Consider the following 19578-nt stretch of genomic DNA (forward strand, 5'->3'; position numbering starts at 1 on the left):
TTTAAGTTATTTTTTTTCTTTTAGGGAAAACAAAATCCTCTTGCAATAGGAAAAGAGGAGTTATGCAACCCATGTGAGGGAGGGGAAGAACATGTGCCTAATCTGTATTGTGAGGACATGGAGGTAGATAGTAGTCCTATTACACTAGCTCTTTTCTTTAGAAAGGAGTCTCTGTCATGACTAAGTGCCTAGGACCAGAGCAGAGGGGCTCCTTAGTGGAGACTTGAGAGGGGTTAGTGGTCCTAATCTAAACTCAATTGAATTTTGAGGATGCTGAACATTTTATATTTCCCTGAGATTCTCCTATGTATCCCCTACGATGTCTTTTAAACCTCTGCTTTTCAAGACACCTTTATTCCCTCATACTTAAAATCAGTCAGCCATTGAGACTTTCTTCTGTGAAACTACGTATTTCACATCCCCTCAACATCATCTGAGTTGGGTAAGAGCTACAATGGATAGAGCTCTGACTTGAGAATCAGGAGGACCAAAGTTCCAATCTTGTCTCAGATACTTATTAGCTATATGAGCAAGAGTCTCAGTTTCCTTATCTGTAAAATTCACACAATAATAGTGTCTCCGTCACAGGGCTGCTATGAGTACCAAATGATGTAATACATGTGAAGTGCTTTGCAAACCTTAAAGCATTAGATACGTGCTTATTAGTATTATCACTCATCGCCTCCTTCTTTCTTGAAGGAAAGAATCATCCTTGTCAGGGTCAAATCATCTACTGTGTCTTTGGTCTTCTGCCCTTCTGTCTCACTGGAATTTGGCTCTTTGACCATCCACTCTCTCTTTATAATCTCAGTTCTCTTCCCTCTTGATCCCATCCATTATATAACTGTCAAATTCATATTCCTAAAGTATAAGTTTGACCCTTGTATTATTCTGGTCCAAAGCTTCAATGGCTCCCTAGGATAAAATGTAAAGTCCTTTGTTTGCCATTATAAAGGCTTTGACATACTGGCTCCAACTTTTATTTCTAGACTGGTTTCACATTACTCCTTTTCATAGACTCGGCATTTCAGTCAAAGTGGCCCATTTTCTCGTTGCCATATATCCCACCTCAGTGCCTTGGTAAACTCTGCCCCATATGCTTGGAATGCTCTCCATGATACTTCCGGAATCCTTAGCTCCTTCAGGGATCAGCTTGAATACCACCTCCTTCAAGATGTCTTACTTGGTTATCCTTCACTTCCTGAAACTACATTCTATTTATTTACGTATTTTGCATTTGCTATTAATTTTTTAATTTAACCTAGTTCCATTTCAAATGTTCATGCAGACTATTTGTGCCCAACCTGTGGTAGAGCCTTCTTAGTTTCATCAGCCACAGCTGTATACCTTGACCCCAACATCAAGATGTCATTTTGGTCCTCTTTTAAGTACAAAAAACAATAATGAATGTTTTATCCTTGTGCATTGTTCCCCACACCCAGTCCTTGAGGGGAAAATCTGTTTCATTTTGTCTTTGTAAATCAGTACCTTGCACATAGTAAATACCTAACAAGTTGCATCGAATTGAAAAGAAAAAATAGTTGTGATTGTGAGACAGCTTTGAAAAGACCTGTGATCTTGCTCTTTTAAAGGAAAGTTCGGCTGAAAGTCCTCACACTGTGCTCAACCTAGAAGGATTTCTTCTCCCAGGTGTTTTCTTGTCAATAGCTATCATTACTGGGGAAAATTGCTGACCCTTTAAAAGGTGGGGAAAGGACCTTGGGTCTTTCCCATTTGGTCAGCAGATATATGATCCTTCTCTCCCCTATTAGTAGAGAAGTAGTTAGTGACAGAGTCTAGAGTACAAGTCTCCTGAATTCTATTCTAGAACTCTTTCTGCAAATCAGCCAAGAATGTTCTAAACTGCCACATTGTGCAGTGGATAGACATCTGGTCATGAAGCCAAGAAGACCTGAATTCAAATCGTGTCACTGACACAGATGGGTTGTGTGTACCTGGACAAGTCAATCAGCCTCTCTGTGCTCTATGTGCTAGACATCTCTAAGTTGTGTACCTATATTGGTGGAGAAAGTTTCTTCTATTGGGAGCTCCTTATTGTGAGTAAATTATAGGTCTAGTCCCTATTCATTGTAGATACAAAGACAAACGTAATAGTAACTGCTTTCAGGAAGCTTCCTTCCTTCTTTCTATCCTGTTCTATCTTTCTTTCCTTCTTTCCTTCTTCCTTCCTTCCTTCCTTCTTCCTTCCTTCCTCCCTCCCTCCCTTCCTTCCCCTTCCTTCCTTCCCCTTCCTTCCTTCCTTCCTTCCTTCCTTCCTTCCTTCCTTCCTTCCTTCCTTCCTTCCTTCCTTCCTCTCTCTCTGTCTGTCTCTGTGTCTATGTCTATATCTCTGTCTCTCTCTTGCTCTCTGTTTCTCTCTGTCCCCCACTTTCTCTCCCTCCCTCTCAAGGCAATTTGGGGGAAAAAGGCAGTAGTAGCTGAAGTGGAGCTAGGGAGGCAGGATTAGAAAAGGTTTATATAAAGACTGAAGTTTAAGTTAAGTTTTGAAGGAAACTACTAGGGAACCTACTTAAAGAAGTGAGAGACCGAATTCTAGAATTCCATGGTGTTTCAACTCTGCAAAGTCAGTGAGAGGTGATGAGATATTGTGCATGGGGAACAGTAAGAAGGTCAGTTTGACTGGCCTGTAGAATGCTGGAGGGGGAATTAGGCTGAGTAAAGCTGGAGATGTAGGCTGGAGCCAGGTTATGAAGGGTTTTAAAGAACAAACGTCTTTCGGTTACGTTTCCCACCCTCTGACCGTCTTCAAAGCTGATGTGGCAATAGAAACACGCTTCTCCCTCTCTTCAGGGATTAGGGCATATTCTCCTCCCTCCCTGTAATCAAATACAGGAACAAAATTCTCTGATCTTCTGAGCATGCCCAGTGCACCCCAACACACCGATGCACTTCTAATGTGCCCACTTAAGCAATTACTCCAGCAGGTGGGTTCAATCACACTCATGCCCGCCAGCACGCACGTTTGCCTCTTTGCTTAATTATGGTACCAGCATCTTCATTTCTAATTGTTTATGTAGGAAGGGGAGGGAGAAGGAGCTAATTAAGCCACAGAGAGGAGCAAGGATGTCTGGCAGACTTTTATTGCTGAAAAAGACTAACTCTTCACTGAATGGAGTGAGAACAGGGATTCCCTGTCTTGGTTTTCTGTTATCCTAGGGTGTCTCTGATTATCCTGAGGAAAGTTATTAAGTTCTCATAATGAATTTTAAGCCTTACTTCACTTTAGTTGTTTTTGTAAATTGTGCTATTTTGGGGAAAGAAATTTGGTGTAGTGGATAAAGAGTTGGTTACATGAGCCAAGAAAGAACTGGGTTCTGGTGTGACATATCCCAGCTGAGTGACCTGGGGTAAGTGACTTAAACTCTCAGTTCAACAGTCAGCTTTCAAAGGCTAAGCACAGGGAAACTGCTGACCTGAAATGGATGTCATTGGAATAGTAGATCCACTCCCTATTCCCATTTTGCAGAGGAAAGAATGAAAAGAGAGAAGCAGCAGATTAAGTATAGGACACAAATTCTGAAAAAGTCAAGAATTCTGTTGCCTTGTAGAATATAAGCACTTTGAGGGGAGGGACAAGTTTTCCATTTGGTTTTTATATACCCATTGCCTAACAGCATTTCGTATTTCAATTAAGCAATCATTTATAGAGGAAGGAAAGAAACAAGCATTTATTAAACACCCACTATGTGCCAGGCATAGTGCTAAGCACTTTATAATTATTATCTCATAATTTACAAGCATTTGATTTAAATTTATAATTTAAATATTTGATGTAGATTCATAATTTACAGTGATTTCATACTTACAACAACTTTGGGACACCAGTGCTATTGTGTTGTTTAGTTGTTTTCAATGGTGTCCGACTCTTTGTGACTGCTTTTGGACTTTTCTTGGCCAACATACTAGAGTGGTTTGCATTTCCTTCTCCAGCTCATTTTACAGATGAAGAAACTGAGGCAAACAGGGTTAAGTGACTTGTCCAAGGTAACATAGTATCTGAGGCCAGATCTGAACTCAGGTCTTCCTGACTCCAAACCTAGCACTCTACCTACTGCATTACCTAGCTTCCCTAGTGCTATTATTATCTCCTTTTTACAGTTGAGGAAACTGAGGTAGACAGCTGTAAAGAGACTTGCCCAGGGTTTCATAGCTAGTAAGGATCTGAGCTTAGATTTTAACTTAGAAGGTCCGGAACTCTATCTACTGTTCCATCTTTCTGTTAAACACACTCTGTGTGAGACAACCTATTAGAAACTGAGATTATGAAGGCAAAAAATGGTCCTGACTAAGCCTTATTGTGTTTCAATAGAAAATGAACTGACTTTTAAATCAGAGGGCTTGGGTTCGAATCCTGACTCTGATATTTATTACCTATGTGAGCTCAAACAAATTATTTAACCTCTCTGGTCCTTAGCTCCTCATCTGTAAAATGTGGGAATCAGATAAATTGGCCTCCAACCAAGGCTCCCTCCCCTCTTCCTAGCTTCCCTTTTACTATCAAGGTTACCACCATCCTCCCTGTCCCTCAGACTGACAACCTTGGGGTCATCCTTGACTCTTCAGTCTCTTTTTCTTACCTGCAACACATTGCCAAGTTGTGTTTCTACCTTCACAGCTCTCATACACATACCCTTCTCTCCTTGGCCACCATGCTCGTAAAGGCCTCTTTTATCTCATACCTTGACAACTGCAAAAGCCATCTGGTTGATCTCCCTGAGTCAATTCTTTTTCCAATCCAGTCCATCCTTCCCTCAGTTACCAAAGTGATCTTCCTAAAGTGGGTCTCACAGCATTACTGTCTCTCTCTCAGTAGATTCCAGTTGTTCCCTATTACTTCCAGGATCAAATGTAAAATCCTTTTCAAGCCCTTCCAAACCTGTCCCCCTCTTGATTTCCAGTCATCCTAGACTTCACTTCTTTCCACATACTCTATGAGCTGGGAAATTGGTCCTTAGTGCCCTAGCTCCCATCTCTGTGCCTTTTCATTCTCTAGCCTCCCTGTGTGGAATGCTCTCCCTCCTCACCTCTGCCTTCTGGCTTTTTTGGTTTCCTTGAAGATTCAGTTCAAATCCTACCTTTGACAAGAGGCTTCTCTTCCCTCCCCTGCCCACCAGCTGGCCCCCAACTGCTAGTACCTTCGCTCCAATATTCCCTCCTATTTACAACATATCTTTTGTCTATGTATAGTAATTTTCATGTTATCTCTTCCATGAGAATGTGAACTCCTTGAGGAGAGGGATAATATTTTAGCCTTTCTTTGTGTTTCCAATACTTCTCCCAATATCTGGCATATAGTAAATATTTAATAATTGTTTGATGATGGTGGTGATAAAATATTTGGGAATCATTCCACCAAAGCACAATTAAAAATTCAATTACAAAATTCTTAGAGAATTTTTTTAAAAACTTAATAATTGGAGGAATATTTAGTGCTCATGGCTGGGCTACATATAATAAAATGAAAATAGTAATAAAAGCAATTGTTGATTACAAATTTAATGTTTTACCAATCAAACTACAAACAAGAGAATTCACAGAATTCACTAAAATAACAACAAAATCATTTGGAGGGGGAATAACGAAAAAAATGCAGGAATGAAAAGGGAATATCCCTTCCAGCACTCAGACTACATTATGAAGCAGCAGTCATCAGAACCATTTGTTACTGGTTTAAAAAAAATAGAAACGTAGATCAATGAACAAACTAGACAAGGTAAAAACTCTAAATAATGGAACTCAATAACCCAATGTTCGCTAAGTCCTCAAAGGCAAATTACTTAAGAAAGAACTCCCTATTTGACCAGAACTTCTGGGAAAACTAGAAAGTCATTTGGCAGAAATTAGACTTTAGAGCAACATCTTATACCATATTCTAGAACAAATTCAAAATGAATACACAACCTGAAGAAAAGCAAGTCATTTACATTTTCACAGCCATGGGTAAGGGATGAATTCTTAACCAAACAAGGGATAGAGGCAATTACAAAAGATAAAATAAGTAATTTTGATTATATAAAATTGAAAAGATTGTGCATAAACAAAATTAATTAATCTGAGATGAGAAGGGAAGCTGTTGCATGGGGAGAAATCTATGCATCAAATTTTTCAGCTGAGAGTTTGGTATCTAAAATATATATATATATATATACATATATATATATATACATATATATATGAACATACATATATATGAACAAGAGTCATTTTCCAATGCAGTCAAAGTCAATGAACACATTTTCAAAAGAAGAATTCCAAAGTATTAACAACCATGTGAAAGAATATAGATAGGCTAATGGGGGTCACCAGGATACCTAGGTTGGAAATATTGAATCTCCAAAGCCCAAAGAATCCAATAAACCTCTGAGTTTCCTTTTTAGATTGTGGTGAAACAAGTGCTAGATTCTATGCCTGGGATCCTAGACTCCCACTTACAGTATTTCCCAAAACTTGACAGAGCTGACTAGACCCCAGATTTTCTTAGGTACTCCTTTTTCCTCATATGGGCCACCATCTCATGAAGGACTTCTGTCACCATGGCCTCAGAGTCCAGCCAACGTTATGTCATCAACGTGGCATGGTTCCCTCAGGAATCTTTCAGATCTCTGCCCATCAGTATCAGGGAGAGTTCAGGTAGCCCTGAGAAAATAATGAAGATATATTGGACTCCTTCCCAAGTTCAAACAAACTGTTCTTGACTATTCTCAACTATAGGAATAGAAAAATGAATATTGGGAAGATCAATAGTGCCATGCCACTCACTCTCAGTTTGTGCTACTGGGTCTGTGACATTGATGAGGTCAAGAATAATGGAGGGGATGGACAGGATGACTTTGTTCAGCTCCCTGTAGTACTGTAGCTTCCAGGTACCATCTGTCTTTCTCACAGGTAACACAAGGTTATTGTAATAGGAGTTGATTCAGCAAATTACTCCAGCTTCCTTCATATCCATCACTAGGGAAGGGATATATTTCACCTTCCTGGGGACCCAGTATTACATAGTTTTAACTACATGGAATGTTTGGGGAAACTATAAGGCTTCCATTTGGCCCAACATGAGATACAAAGATGTTACTGAAAGGGCCTACAAAGATATTGATTCCCAAGATCCCATAATGCCCATTCCCTCCATAGTCTGTCCTTTGTGCCTTCCCTGCATGTTGCAAATGGGACAGAGACTTTACAGGACACTAAAAGCTTGAATGGGCCTGAAGCACTCCTTGTGTTCCAGTGTTGAATTTCCCCAAGCAGTCCTATGTGCTGTCCATCAATTGCTTTTGTATCTATGCTATGTTTCAGGATCCACATACGAAACTCCCTCTGGAGGAGGGTTTCATTCCCTTCAGCTCATCTAGCACGGTTGTACCCTCTTTGACTTCTCCTCCCATTCACAGAATATCTATTTGCACTGACAGCAGTATTTGTCCAAGCTACAACTGTCATGACCACATCTTCAAATATAATCTATATAGTTTGTATGGTGGAGGAGACCTATAGCTAAAATCTGAATCAAATACCCTGTAGAGCATGCTGCAGAAGGGTATGCAAAGCTGTGGAAGAGAGGGATAGCTGCCTAAGTCAAATCTATCAAACATTTACTTTAGGAACTTCACGTCATCCCCTGCAGATTGAAGAAGGAATTCATCTTTAGAGGGCCAGATGTGAATGACTCTCCATCTTATCCATCTAAAGAGGGACCAAAGGTGCTTGCCATCTGGAGGATCTAATAAATTTAGCTGACTTTGTAACAATAAATCCTCAGATAGCTACTCAAGCATATGGAACTCAATTGCTGAGTTTGTCTCAGTACTGGCTTCATCAGAGCATACCCTTAAGAACCATACCTCCAGTGATTCATCAGATTTCTAGTTGAATTTCTCATGTAGCTTGCCCAGTTCTTTCGTGAAAAAGGCCCACCCTCACCTGCTCCTTTAAGGTAGACAATCATCCTCTTTCCAGGAGCAGTAATACAACCATTTTGGAATTTATCTTTTAACCACCAGTCAGAGTTTCCAAACTCTTTGACTCTCATTCTCTAGTCTCATGACTCCTATCTCAATGGGGCTCATAGTAACTGGAATCAGATCTCTGTGTTGGAGACCATCCATTGGGTTACTAGCTGTAGCTTATTAGTTCCCAATCCTATCAGAAGAGTCCCTTTACTTGCATGGTATTGCAAGTGATTGTAATTCCAGCCCTCTCTTACTTCAGGTTCTATGTCTGGATGAAATGAGGCACTCTTGAGTCATTGAACCATTCACAAAAGGAGGTTGACTTCTCCCTAGCAGAGGAAGGATATATAGTAAGGACACAGTGATATTAAGCTTCTCTGCATGTTGACCCTCCTATCTCCATGTAGGAACCCATCTTATCATCAGGGCAAGATATGATGAAGGACATGGAGACTTGTGGTCTTCAGAAATCCATCAAATTAGAGAGGCCATGACTGCATATGAGTGGGGCTTTTAGTGCCCTTCAGTCACCAGAAATCAAGGAAACAGGTCAATCTGTTCTCAGGGAAGCTTTATCTTCTGCTAGAAAAAATTAATTCCAGTCTCAGGAGGAAAGGAGAAAGGATGTATCTAACCCATGCTGGTGGTACATGATGACATATGTTAGCCCTATAACACAATCACTAGCTGCATTAGAAACTGAGGCTTGGGGGGTAGAGCCAAGATGGTGGAGTAGAAAGACACACAAAGGCAGGCTCTTCCCACACAGCCCATAAAATACCTGTAGAGAGGGACCCTCAAAAAATTTTGGAGCAGCAGAAGTGGAGAACAACAGAGTGGTGGAGATTTCCAGCCCAGGGTGACCTGAAAGGCCCACAGGAAACGTCTGTTGCACCAGGCAAGGAGCTGAGCCCAGCCTTGGCCATGTAGCAGGGTGCAACTCTGGGAGGAGGACACATCAGGGGTGGAATCTCCAGTCACAGTAGCAGTAAATCCCCAGTCCCAGCAGCAGTGGTCCGCAGATCCCTCAATCCACAGGCACCAAAGGTCAGTGACAGGGTTTTTTCAGCTGACCAGTAAGGGAGAAGAGCCTTCCCATAGCTCTGGCCTCAGGCAGCATCCCACAGAGGCCACATTGGGCAGGTGGCAGCAGTTCCCATCTCAGTCCCTACAGCAGCCCACATCCATTGTTGGATCGTAAAACTCCTGGGGGCATCGAGGAGCTGAATATTACCTCAGCCCTGTGTAGAGGCCCTGACGGAGCTGATCTTTGTCTTACACTGAATGGTGGCCCTGCCCCCACAGCTTGACTGAATCCCAGCCCCCAGTGCTGGCTTGGTGGAACTGGAGGCCAGGTGGCTATGGAGAGGTAACTGCTAAGATTCTGGGCACAAAAATTTCTTCCTGCTCCCAGACCAGTGTACACGCTTGATTGTGCCACCTTGGAGAAACTGAGATTTTACACATTCCCAGAGTATACCCTACTCTTGACAAAGGATCCAAAAGTCAAGTAACTGGTTGGGAAAATGCCCAAAAAAGGGAAAAAAAATAAGACCATAGAAGGTTACTTTCTTGGTGAACAGATATCTCCTCCCATCCTTTCAGATGAGGAAGAACAATGCTTACCATCAGGGAAAGAAATAGAAGTCAAGGCTTCTGTATCCCAAACATCCAAAACAAATGTCCAATGGACTCAGGCCATGGAAGAGCTCAAAAAGGATTTTGAAAATCAAGTAAGAGAGGTAGAGAAAAAACTGGGAAGAGAAATGAGAGAGATGCAAGAAAAGCACGAAAAGCAGGTCAACACCTTGCTAAAGGAGACCCAAAAAAATGTTGAAGAAAATAACACCTTTAAAAATAGGCTAACTCAATTGGCAAAAGAGGTTCAAAAAGAAAATGAGGAGAAGAATGCTTTAAAAAGCAGAATTTACCAGATGGAAAAGAAGGTTCAAAAGCTCACTGAAGAAAATAGTTCTTTCAAAATTAGAATGGAACAGATGGAGGCTAATGACTTTATGAGAAACCAAGAAATCACAAAGCAAAACCAAAAGAATGAAAAAATGGAAGATATTGTGAAATATCTCATTGGAAAAACAACTGACCTGGAAAATAGATCCAGGAGAGACAATTTTAAAATTATGGGACTACCTGAAAGCCATGATAAAAAAAAAAAGAGCCTAGACATAATCTTTCATGAAATTTTCAAGGAAAACTGCCCTGATATTCTAAAACCAAGGGGCAAAATAAATATTGAAAGAATCCATCAATCACCTCCTGAAAGAGATCCAAAAAGAGAAACTCCTAGGAACATTGTGGCCAAATTCCAGAGTTCCCAGGTCTAGGAGAAAATATTGCAAGCAGCTAGAAAGAAACAATTCAAGTGTTGTGGAAATACAATCAGGATAACACAAGATCTAGCAGCCTCTACGTTAAGGGATCGAAGGGCATGGAATAGGATATTCCAGAAGTCAAAGGAACTAGGACTAAAACCAAGAGTCACCTACCCAGCAAAACTGAGTATAATACTTCAGGGGAAAAAATGGTCTTTCAATGAAATAGAGGACTTTCAAGCATTCTTCATGAAAAGACCAGAGCTGAAAAGAAAATTTGACCTTCAAACACAAGAATGAAGAGAAGCATGAAAAGGTAAACAGCAAAGAGAAATCATAAGGGACTTTCTAAAGTTGAACTGTTTACATTCCTACATGGAAAGACAATATTTGTAACTCTTGAAACTTTTTTCAGTATCTGGGTAGTTGGTGGGATTACACACACATGCACACACACACACACACAGAGCACAGGGTGAATTGAATAGGATGGGATCATATCTTAAAAAAAATGAAATTAAGTGGTGAGAGAGAAATATATTGGGAGGAGAAAGGGAGAAATGGAATGGGGCAAATTATCTCTCAGAAAAGAGGCAAGTAAAAGACTTTTCAGTGGAGGGAAAAAGAGGGGAGGTGAGAGAAAAACCATGAAGCTTACTCTCATCACATTCGACTAAAGGAAGGAATAAAATGCACACTCATTTTGGTATTAACACCTATCGTATAATACAGGAAAGTGGGGGAGAAGGGGATAAGCAGGGTGGGGGGGATGATGGAAGGGAGGGCAATGGGAGGAGGGAGCAATTAGAAGTCAACACGCTTGGGGAGGGACAGGGTCAAAAGAGAGAGCAGAAAAAATGGGGGCTGGATAGGATGGAGGGAAATGTAATTAGACTTACACAACACGACTATTTTGTAAGTCATTTGCAAAACTTCACAGATATGGCCTATATTGAATTGCTTGCCTTCCCAAAGGGAATGAGTGGGGAGAGAGGGATGAAGAGAAGTTGGAACTCAAAGTTTTAGGAACAACTGTTGAGTATTGTTCTTGCAACTAGGAAATAAGAAATACAGGTAATGGGGTATAGAAAGCTATCTTGCCCTTCAGGACAAAAGAGAAGATGGGGATAAGGGAAGGGAGGGATGTTAGAAGGGAGGGCAGATTATTGATAGGGGCAATTAGAATGCTTGGTGTTTTGGGGTGAGGGGAGGGGAGAGATGGGGAGAAAATTTGGAACTCAAAATTTTGTGGAAATGAATGTTGAAAGCTTAAATAAATAAATTTAAATAAAAAAAGAAACTGAGGCTCACCTTTGAATAGACTTGCACAAGGTCATAGTAAGCACGTTGAGATGACACTTGACTTTAGATCATCTAATTCCAAATCCAGACCACTTTTTATATTGTTCCCTTATTTGATCCTAAAATAGCCTGGTAAGTACAGTGCTACAGGTATTATTCCCATTTTACAGATGAGAAAACTGAAACTGTGATAGGGTAAGTGACTTGTTTTGGGTAAGATTTATACCCATGTTTTGTGGATTCCAAGTCCAACAATATATCTGTCATTTGTTGTTGTATTTGTCCTTCATTTGTGAAGAGGACCATGACATCAAGATGATGACATGACTTACAGCTGATTTTGATTTGAGTGAGGGAGGGCTATGCAAGGTCACCAAACTCACTTTCTCCTCCTGAGCCACCTGGGTCCAGTGGCCTGATATTTAAAAAAAAAAATCTGTCATTTGACTCCCTAATAGACATAAAGGTGCTTTACTTATCAAATAAATTGATTATCTGTGGTTGGTAATTGGAGGCAATCACCCTGGAAAATGAATATAAAGAATGACAATGTCAGGATTTATTCTTTAGTGTGAGCTACTGGAATATCTGACCCACCTCCACTTCAGTGCAGGGCCCCAACGAACTCTGAGTGATGGACAGTCCCCTAGGATCTTAAGCTACCATTTTATTGTTTGATGGCAAATGAAACTGCAAAAATACCTGGAGGTTTAGGAAGACAAATTGTGGTCAGAAAGGGATTTAGAGTACTGGTTTTTTAAAAATTTTATTATTATTTGTTTTCAGTTTTCTACAATCACTTCCATAATTCTTAGATTTTCTCCCTCTCTCTCCCTGCTCCCTCCACGAGACACCATGTAATCTTCTGCACATACATTCTTATTAAACATATATTCACATTAGTCATGTTGCACAGAAGAATTAAAATGAATAGGAGAAACCACGAGAAAAAGCAAAACAAAACATAACACAAGAGAAAATATTCTACTTCATTCTGCATTCCAGTTCCATAGTTCTTTCTGTATACGTGAATGGCATTTTGCCTCAAGAGTCCTGTGGGAATGTTTTAGGTCCTTGCATTGCTGTGAAGAGCTAAGTCTACCAAAAAAATTCCTTGCACGCTGTGGTTGTTACTGTGTACAGTGTTGTACTGGTTCTGTTCCTTTCACTCAACATCAATTCATATAAGTCCTTCCAGGTCTCTCTGAAGTCTTCTTCATCATTTCTTATAGCACAGTAGTATTCCATTACATTCATATACCACAACTTGTTCAAACATTCCCCAATTGATGGACAATTTCCAGCTCTTGGCCACCACAAAGAGAGGTGTTATAAATATTTTTGTACATGTGGGACCCTTTGCCATTTTTATGATCTCTTTGGGATACAGTCCTAGAAGTGATATTGCTGGGTCAAAGGGTATGCACATTCTTGTAGCCCTTTGGGTATAGTTCCAAATTGCTTTCCAGAATGGCTGGATTAGTTTACAGCTCCACTAACAATGAGTTAGTGTTCCAACTGTCCCACATATTCTCCAACATTTATCATCATCTTGTTTTGTCATGTTAACCAATCTGATAGGTGTGATGTGGTACCTCAGAGTTGTTTTGATTTGCATCTCTCTAATCAACAGTGATTTAGAACATTTTTTCATATGACTATAGATAGCTTGAATTTCTTCCTCTGAAAATTCCTGTTCATACCCTTTGACAATTTATCGACTGGGGAATAGAGTACTGTTCATGAGTAAAAAATTGATATAGAGGTACTATGGGGCAGCTAGCTGGTGCCATAGTGTATAGAGTGCCAAGCCTGAAATCAGGAAGACTCACTTTCTTGAGTTCAAATTTGGCCTCAGACGCTTACTATCTGGGCAGTTCACTTAACCTTGTTTGCCTTAGTTTCCTCATCTATAAAATGAGCTGGAGAAGGAAATGTAAACCACTCTAGGATCTTTGCCATGAGAACTCCAAATGGGGTCATGGAGAGTTGAACATGACTGAAAAATGACACCAAAAATAATAGTGTTTGCATGGAATAAGGACTAGGAAGCTGTTGGTATACCAGGAAGACCCAGGTTCGAGTCTTACCTCTAACACATCCTTGCTGTGTGAACCTAGGCAATTTATGAACCTTTCACTGCTCTAGGCAGATCTCTAAGACTATAAGTTACAAAGGTGGTAACCATCAATAATACAAGTATTCTCACCTTAGAGAAGGGGAAGTTTCTCTACTGAAATCATAGGTCCAGTTTTTATTCTAGAGCTGAGATTCGTGGGATGTGGCCCTAAATAACTCATCACCCCACAGTGCACTTTTTTTGTTATTTCCTGGTAAGTTAGAAAGAATAAATATCATCCCTATTTTTACAGAAGAGAACACTAAGGCTGAGAAGTTAATGAATTAGTTGTAGTCATGTGTTGAAACAGATTTGAACTCAGGTCTTATGGACTCATAGTCAGTTTTTTCATCTGTTGAGTCACAATGAATACCTAGTACAACTCCTTCACTTTATACTTGAAGAAGTTGTTATTGAGTCATTTTTCAGTTGCATCCAACTCTTTGTAACCCCATTTGGGGTTTTCTTGGCAAAGATGCTGAAGTGGTTTGTCATTTCCTTCTCCAGCTCATTTTAAAGATGAGGAAATGAAGGAAAAATAGGGTTAAGTGACTTGCCCAGGGTCACACAGCTAGTAAGTGTTTGAGCCTGGATTTGAACTCAAGAAGATGAATCTTCCTGACTCCAGGTTTGGCACTCTCTCCACTAAGCCACCTCGCTGCCCTCTTTATATTATACTTTCCCACAAATGTACCCACTCTCAGTGGAACAGTGAACATGCATAGGAATATTTCGATGTCTATTTTTAGGCAATGCTCACATCACTAACACTATAGGTCCCTGATAGCCTCAGACAACGTTATCCTCACTAAATTTGCTCTTAACTGAGGATTTTCTTTCATTGAGCTCTGACAATCAGTCAATAAGCATTTATTAAGTGCTTGTTATGTGCTTGGCAATGTTCTAAGTACTAGGTACTTAAAGACAAAAAAAAGAGACAAAAAAATGTCCCTGCCCTCAAGGAGCTCATAATCTAGTTGAGGAAAATAAATACATATGTACTAAAAAATAAAAAGCTATGTTTAGGATAAATAAGAAATAGTTAAGAGAAGGAAGGCAATGGGATTAAGAGCAGTTGGGAAAGTCTTCCTATAGAAGATAGGATTTTAGCTGGGACTTAAAGGAAGTCTGGGAGGTCAGTAGTCAGAGCAGAAGAGAGAGATAGATGAAGGCACGGGAGATAGCCAGAGAGAATGCCCAGAGCTGAGAGACAGAGAGTCTTGTTTGTGAAACAGACAGGCTGCAGGCATCACTGGATCAAAGAGTTCAGGGCAAGAAATAAAGTACAAAGACACTAGAAAAGTAGGAAAGAGACTGAGTTATGAAGGGCTTTGAATGCCAAACAGGATTTTACATTTGATTCTGGAGACAATAGGAAGCCACTACAATATATTGAGTAGTGGTTTATGGGAGGCAATATTGAACCTGTTCTTTATGAAAATCACTTTGGTGGCTGAATAGAGGAAATACTCGAGTGGGGAGAGACTTGAGACAGACTGCCTTACCCACAGGCTATTTCAATAGTCCAAGTAGGAGGTGAGGAAGGCCTGTTCCAGAATAGTGGCAGTGTCAGAGCAGAGAAAGGAGAGTATTCAAAAGATACTGCAAAGGTGAAATCAACAGACCTTGGCAATAGATTGGATATGGAAGATGAGAGATAGCTAGGCATTAAGGATGACACCTACCTTGCAAACCTGGGTGACTGGAGGATGGTAGTGCCCTCAACAGTAATGGGGAAGTTTTGAGGAGGGGGGACAATTTAGGGGGAAAGATAATGAATTTCGTTTTGGTTGTGTTGAGTTTAAGATATCTATTGTATATCAAGTTTAAGATGTCTGAAAGGCAGTTAAAGATGTGAAATAGGAGGTCAGTTGAGAGGTTAGGTCAAGATAAGTAGAGCTGCAAATCAGCCTAGAGGTAGAAATTTAATCCATGGGAACAGATGAGCTCATCAAGTAATGAAGTATAAAGAGAGAAGAGAAGAAGGCCCAGACAGAACCTGGTGACTGGGCGTGATCTGGGTGACAATTAAGCGAAACTAGCTGATAGGAAAGGGGAGAATCAGGAGAGAGTGGTGTCCCCAACACCTACAGAGAAAAGAGTATCAAGGAGAGGAGAATCATCAGCAGTATCAAGGGCTGAAGAGAAAAATGAGAATTGAGAAAAGGGCATTGGATTCAACAAATACGAGATCATTTGTGACTTTGGAGAGAATAGTGTTGGTGAAATTCTAATCTTCCACACTGTGATCATCTCCTGAATGATCAGTTCTCTCCCATTGTCTCAGCTTCAGTGTGCCAGGCCATAGAGGCTAAATCTCTGTCTGATTGTCTGACTCTCTCTGTAATTTTTATACTTTTGTGAAGGGATGGATGATTGCCTTGGAACCCCCTGAGTGAGAGGTCCTTGATCTTTTCAAGGTCTTGTCCTCTTCCCCAGCTTATAAGAATTTCAACAATCCCTAAATTTGATCTTTATATAAACACCTCTTCCTCCCACCCCCTGTAGTCCATTAGTCATAGTCAAAAAAAATATTAAATGCCTACTATCTATTAGGTTCTGTGCTAAGCTGCAGTGGATATAAAGAAAGGTAAAAGATAATCTCTGCTCTCAAAGAACTCATATTCTAATAGGTGAGAAAGCATGAAAATATAAATAAGTTATATATGGGATAAATGGGAAATAACAAATAGAGGCAAGGCCCTAGAATTAAGGGGGATTAGGAAAGGCTTTCTGGAGAAGGTAAAATTTTAGCTGAGTTTTCAAGGAAAACAGGGAACCCAGGAATGTAGATGAGGAGGGAGAGCCTTGTGCCCATGGCGAACAGCCAGAGAAAAATGTCCAGAGTTGGGAGGCAGAGTGTCATGTTGTAACACTAAGCATGCCAACATACACAGGGGGACCTGCTACCACAGGTTCTTAGATATGCGTTCACAAAAGGAAAGCAACTTTCAAGGGCTTAACAATCACTTTCGTCAAGTACAGGTATCAGAGAAAATCAAAATTTCAGAGAAATCAAAAATCAACAGACATGCTTCCAAAGTATCTGACCATTACATACATATTACAGTTATCAGAAAGAACCATCAACTTCTGCTGAGTTTTAGTGGGGGAGGGAGGCAGAGAATGGGGAGGGATGTGGGGGCACTTCTTAGTGCTTTCCTAGAGTCTTTCTGGCCAATGAAACACTTCCTGTCAGTAAACCTCAAGTATTTACACACTTCTTAGAGCCAGAGGACTTAACCCTCTGACCCAGGGTCTCAGTACAAAAAAAAGAAAAAGGTACTTGGGACCCTCCTACAAAACAACTCTCCTAAACAAGCTTCCCACAATGGGCAGGTCTGTCAATGGGTGGGAAAGATCCTCTCCAATCACATTATTCAATCAGAGACACTTTTAGTAAAACAAAAACCTAATTGATTGCCATTGCCATTACACACGTTGGAAAAGCATCAAGGACAACCGAATGGTTGGATAACGAATTGGAGGATGGCATGTAACTGGTAAGAAGACTGGAAAGATAGAGGGGGCCAGGTTATGGGGGATTTTGAATGCCAAACAGATGATTTTTTATTTTATTTTGGGGGTTATAGGGATCCTGATAATACAATTATATCAGCCTATGGTAGAAAAACATCCAAAGAACTAGGCTCCATTCCCAATTATGCTGTTTCTTATGCTTGGAATGAGATGGTATAATATTGTGGAAAGAATATTGCCTCTGTAATCATAAGATCTGTGTTCAAATCCTATCTCTAGTACCTTGTGCAAATTTCTTAACTTCCCTATGCCTCAGTTTCTTCACCTGTAAAATTATGAAGTTCTACTCATGCTCTGAGTGATCCCTTCTGGCTCTAGGACTGTACTCCTATCAATATTCTCCCTTTTCCTTCTGTTCTTATTGAATTCCCACAAAATTTATCTCCACCATGAAACATTCCATGATCTCTGGTTCACAATGACTTACCCTTCGTTGTTTCCAAATCTTTTACACTCATTTGTTATATCTATTGGGTAGATAGGTAGCCCAATAGATAGAGTGTTGGGCCTGGAGTCAGGAAGACTCATATCTGGCCTCAGACACTTACTAGCTGGGCAAATCACTTAACCCTGTTTGCCTCAGTTTCCTCATCTGAAAAATGAGCTGGAGAACCACTTCAATATCTTTGCCAAGAAAACCCCAAATGGAATCACCGAGAGTCAGACACAGCTCAACAGCAACATAATATCCATTTGTTTATGTGTGATGATCAGTTCCATTAGGACTGATTTTCAACAATCTCCCTCCTTAGCACAAGGCATAGCATCCTGTATAGAGTAAGTGCTTAATAAATGTTTGCTAAATTGAATTGCTCTGGGATCCCTCCTCCACCCTCACCCCACATCATACCTGAATGCAATCTATCTTGCCACCATCTCTGAGCAGTCTATGCATCTAGTGACCAGAAAGGAAGAGGGAACTCTGCCCCCTTTTGTGCTATGAGGCATTCCTGTGCACTTCTGAAAGTTTCAATCTCTGAATCCCAACATCTCAAATCTCCTCCATAATCCTGTTAGGAACAGGTGGAGTGTGACAGTAACAGGAGGATATCTTGTAGGAAGATTGGGCTTCAAGCGTGTTTGACAAGCCATAGAATATTAGAACTGAAAAGGATTGTGTCCTTAGAATTACAGAATCACAGAATAACAGAGTTGGAGGAGACCTCAGCAGTTTTCTAGTTTGATTCAAATATGAAAGGAATGACCCGTTATAGCACATCTAACATGTGGTCAATTGGACTTTGTTTGAGCACCTCCAATGAGTGAGTCAATCAGCAAGCATTTATTAAATACTTAACTACATGCCAGATACTGGGCTAAATGCTAGGGATAGAAAGAAAAGCGACAAAAACAAAGCAAACAAAACAATGTCTGCCTTCAAAGATTATACATTCTAACATGAGATAATATGCAAATAACTAGGTATAGTCAAAGTACATACAGACTAGATGATGGTAACCTGAATAGGACAGATAACAGCAGCTATGGGAACCAGAAAGCCAGGTGATCTGTCTTACAGGGAACTTCACTATCTCTAGCTCTTTCTTTTTATAGATAGTTCTAATTGTTGCAATGGTCTTGGAACCATGAAAACTCATCTTCCTGAGCTTAAATTTGATTTCAGACACTTACTAACTGTGTGACCCTGGGCAAGTCACTTAACCCCGTTTGCCTCACTTTCTTCATCTGTAAAATGAGTTGGAGAAAGAAATGGCCAAGCACTCCATTGTCTTTGCCAAGAAAACCACAAATTGAGTCACCAAGGGTTGGACACAACTGAAACAACTCAACAACTTGCTTCTATCTTCTGAACCCCTAGCCTTACCCCTAACAAGTCTAACCTTGTAACTTCCATTGAGATCATTGCTCTTGTTCTATCTTCTGCAGAAATCCTTACAATTTGATCCTACAGGTCAGTGAATCACTCAAAATGTTTGTATTAAATATCTGGGGCAGCTAGATGGTGTAGTGGATAGAGCACTAGTGCAGGGGTCAGGAGGACCTGAATTCAAATCTCACCTCAGACACTTGACACTCACTAGTTAAGGGACCTTGGGCAAGTCACTTAGCCCCAACTGCCTCATCCTGGGTCATCTCCAGTCATCCTGATGAATATCTGGTCACTGAATTCAGATGGCTCTGGAGGAGAAGTGAGGCTGGTGACCTGCACAGCCCTCCCTCACTCAAAACAAAGTCAAGTGCAAGTCATTGCACCTGTCATTATTTCTCTGATGGCTTGGTGTTCTTCAGGAACGAAGGATGAACACACACACTTCATTAACTGTCTACTATATGCTAGATGCCATGAAAGGCAGCA

The 19578-nt window shown here is 40.5% G+C and overlaps 1 long non-coding RNA gene across 1 annotated transcript in view; it reads left to right on the forward strand.

Moving 5' to 3' along the window:
- The first annotated feature begins 1891 nt into the window (after positions 1 to 1891).
- The window catches only part of LOC140523634 (uncharacterized), a 129458-nt gene continuing 111771 nt past the window's right edge, over positions 1892 to 19578 (forward strand). The window contains exon 1 of the long non-coding RNA XR_011973431.1: positions 1892 to 2057. This is a non-coding gene — a long non-coding RNA (uncharacterized lncRNA). The remainder of the gene's footprint in view (positions 2058 to 19578) is intronic.

This window comes from Notamacropus eugenii, chromosome 2 (assembly GCF_028372415.1).
Source record: "Notamacropus eugenii isolate mMacEug1 chromosome 2, mMacEug1.pri_v2, whole genome shotgun sequence".
Taxonomy (NCBI): domain Eukaryota; kingdom Metazoa; phylum Chordata; class Mammalia; order Diprotodontia; family Macropodidae; genus Notamacropus; species Notamacropus eugenii.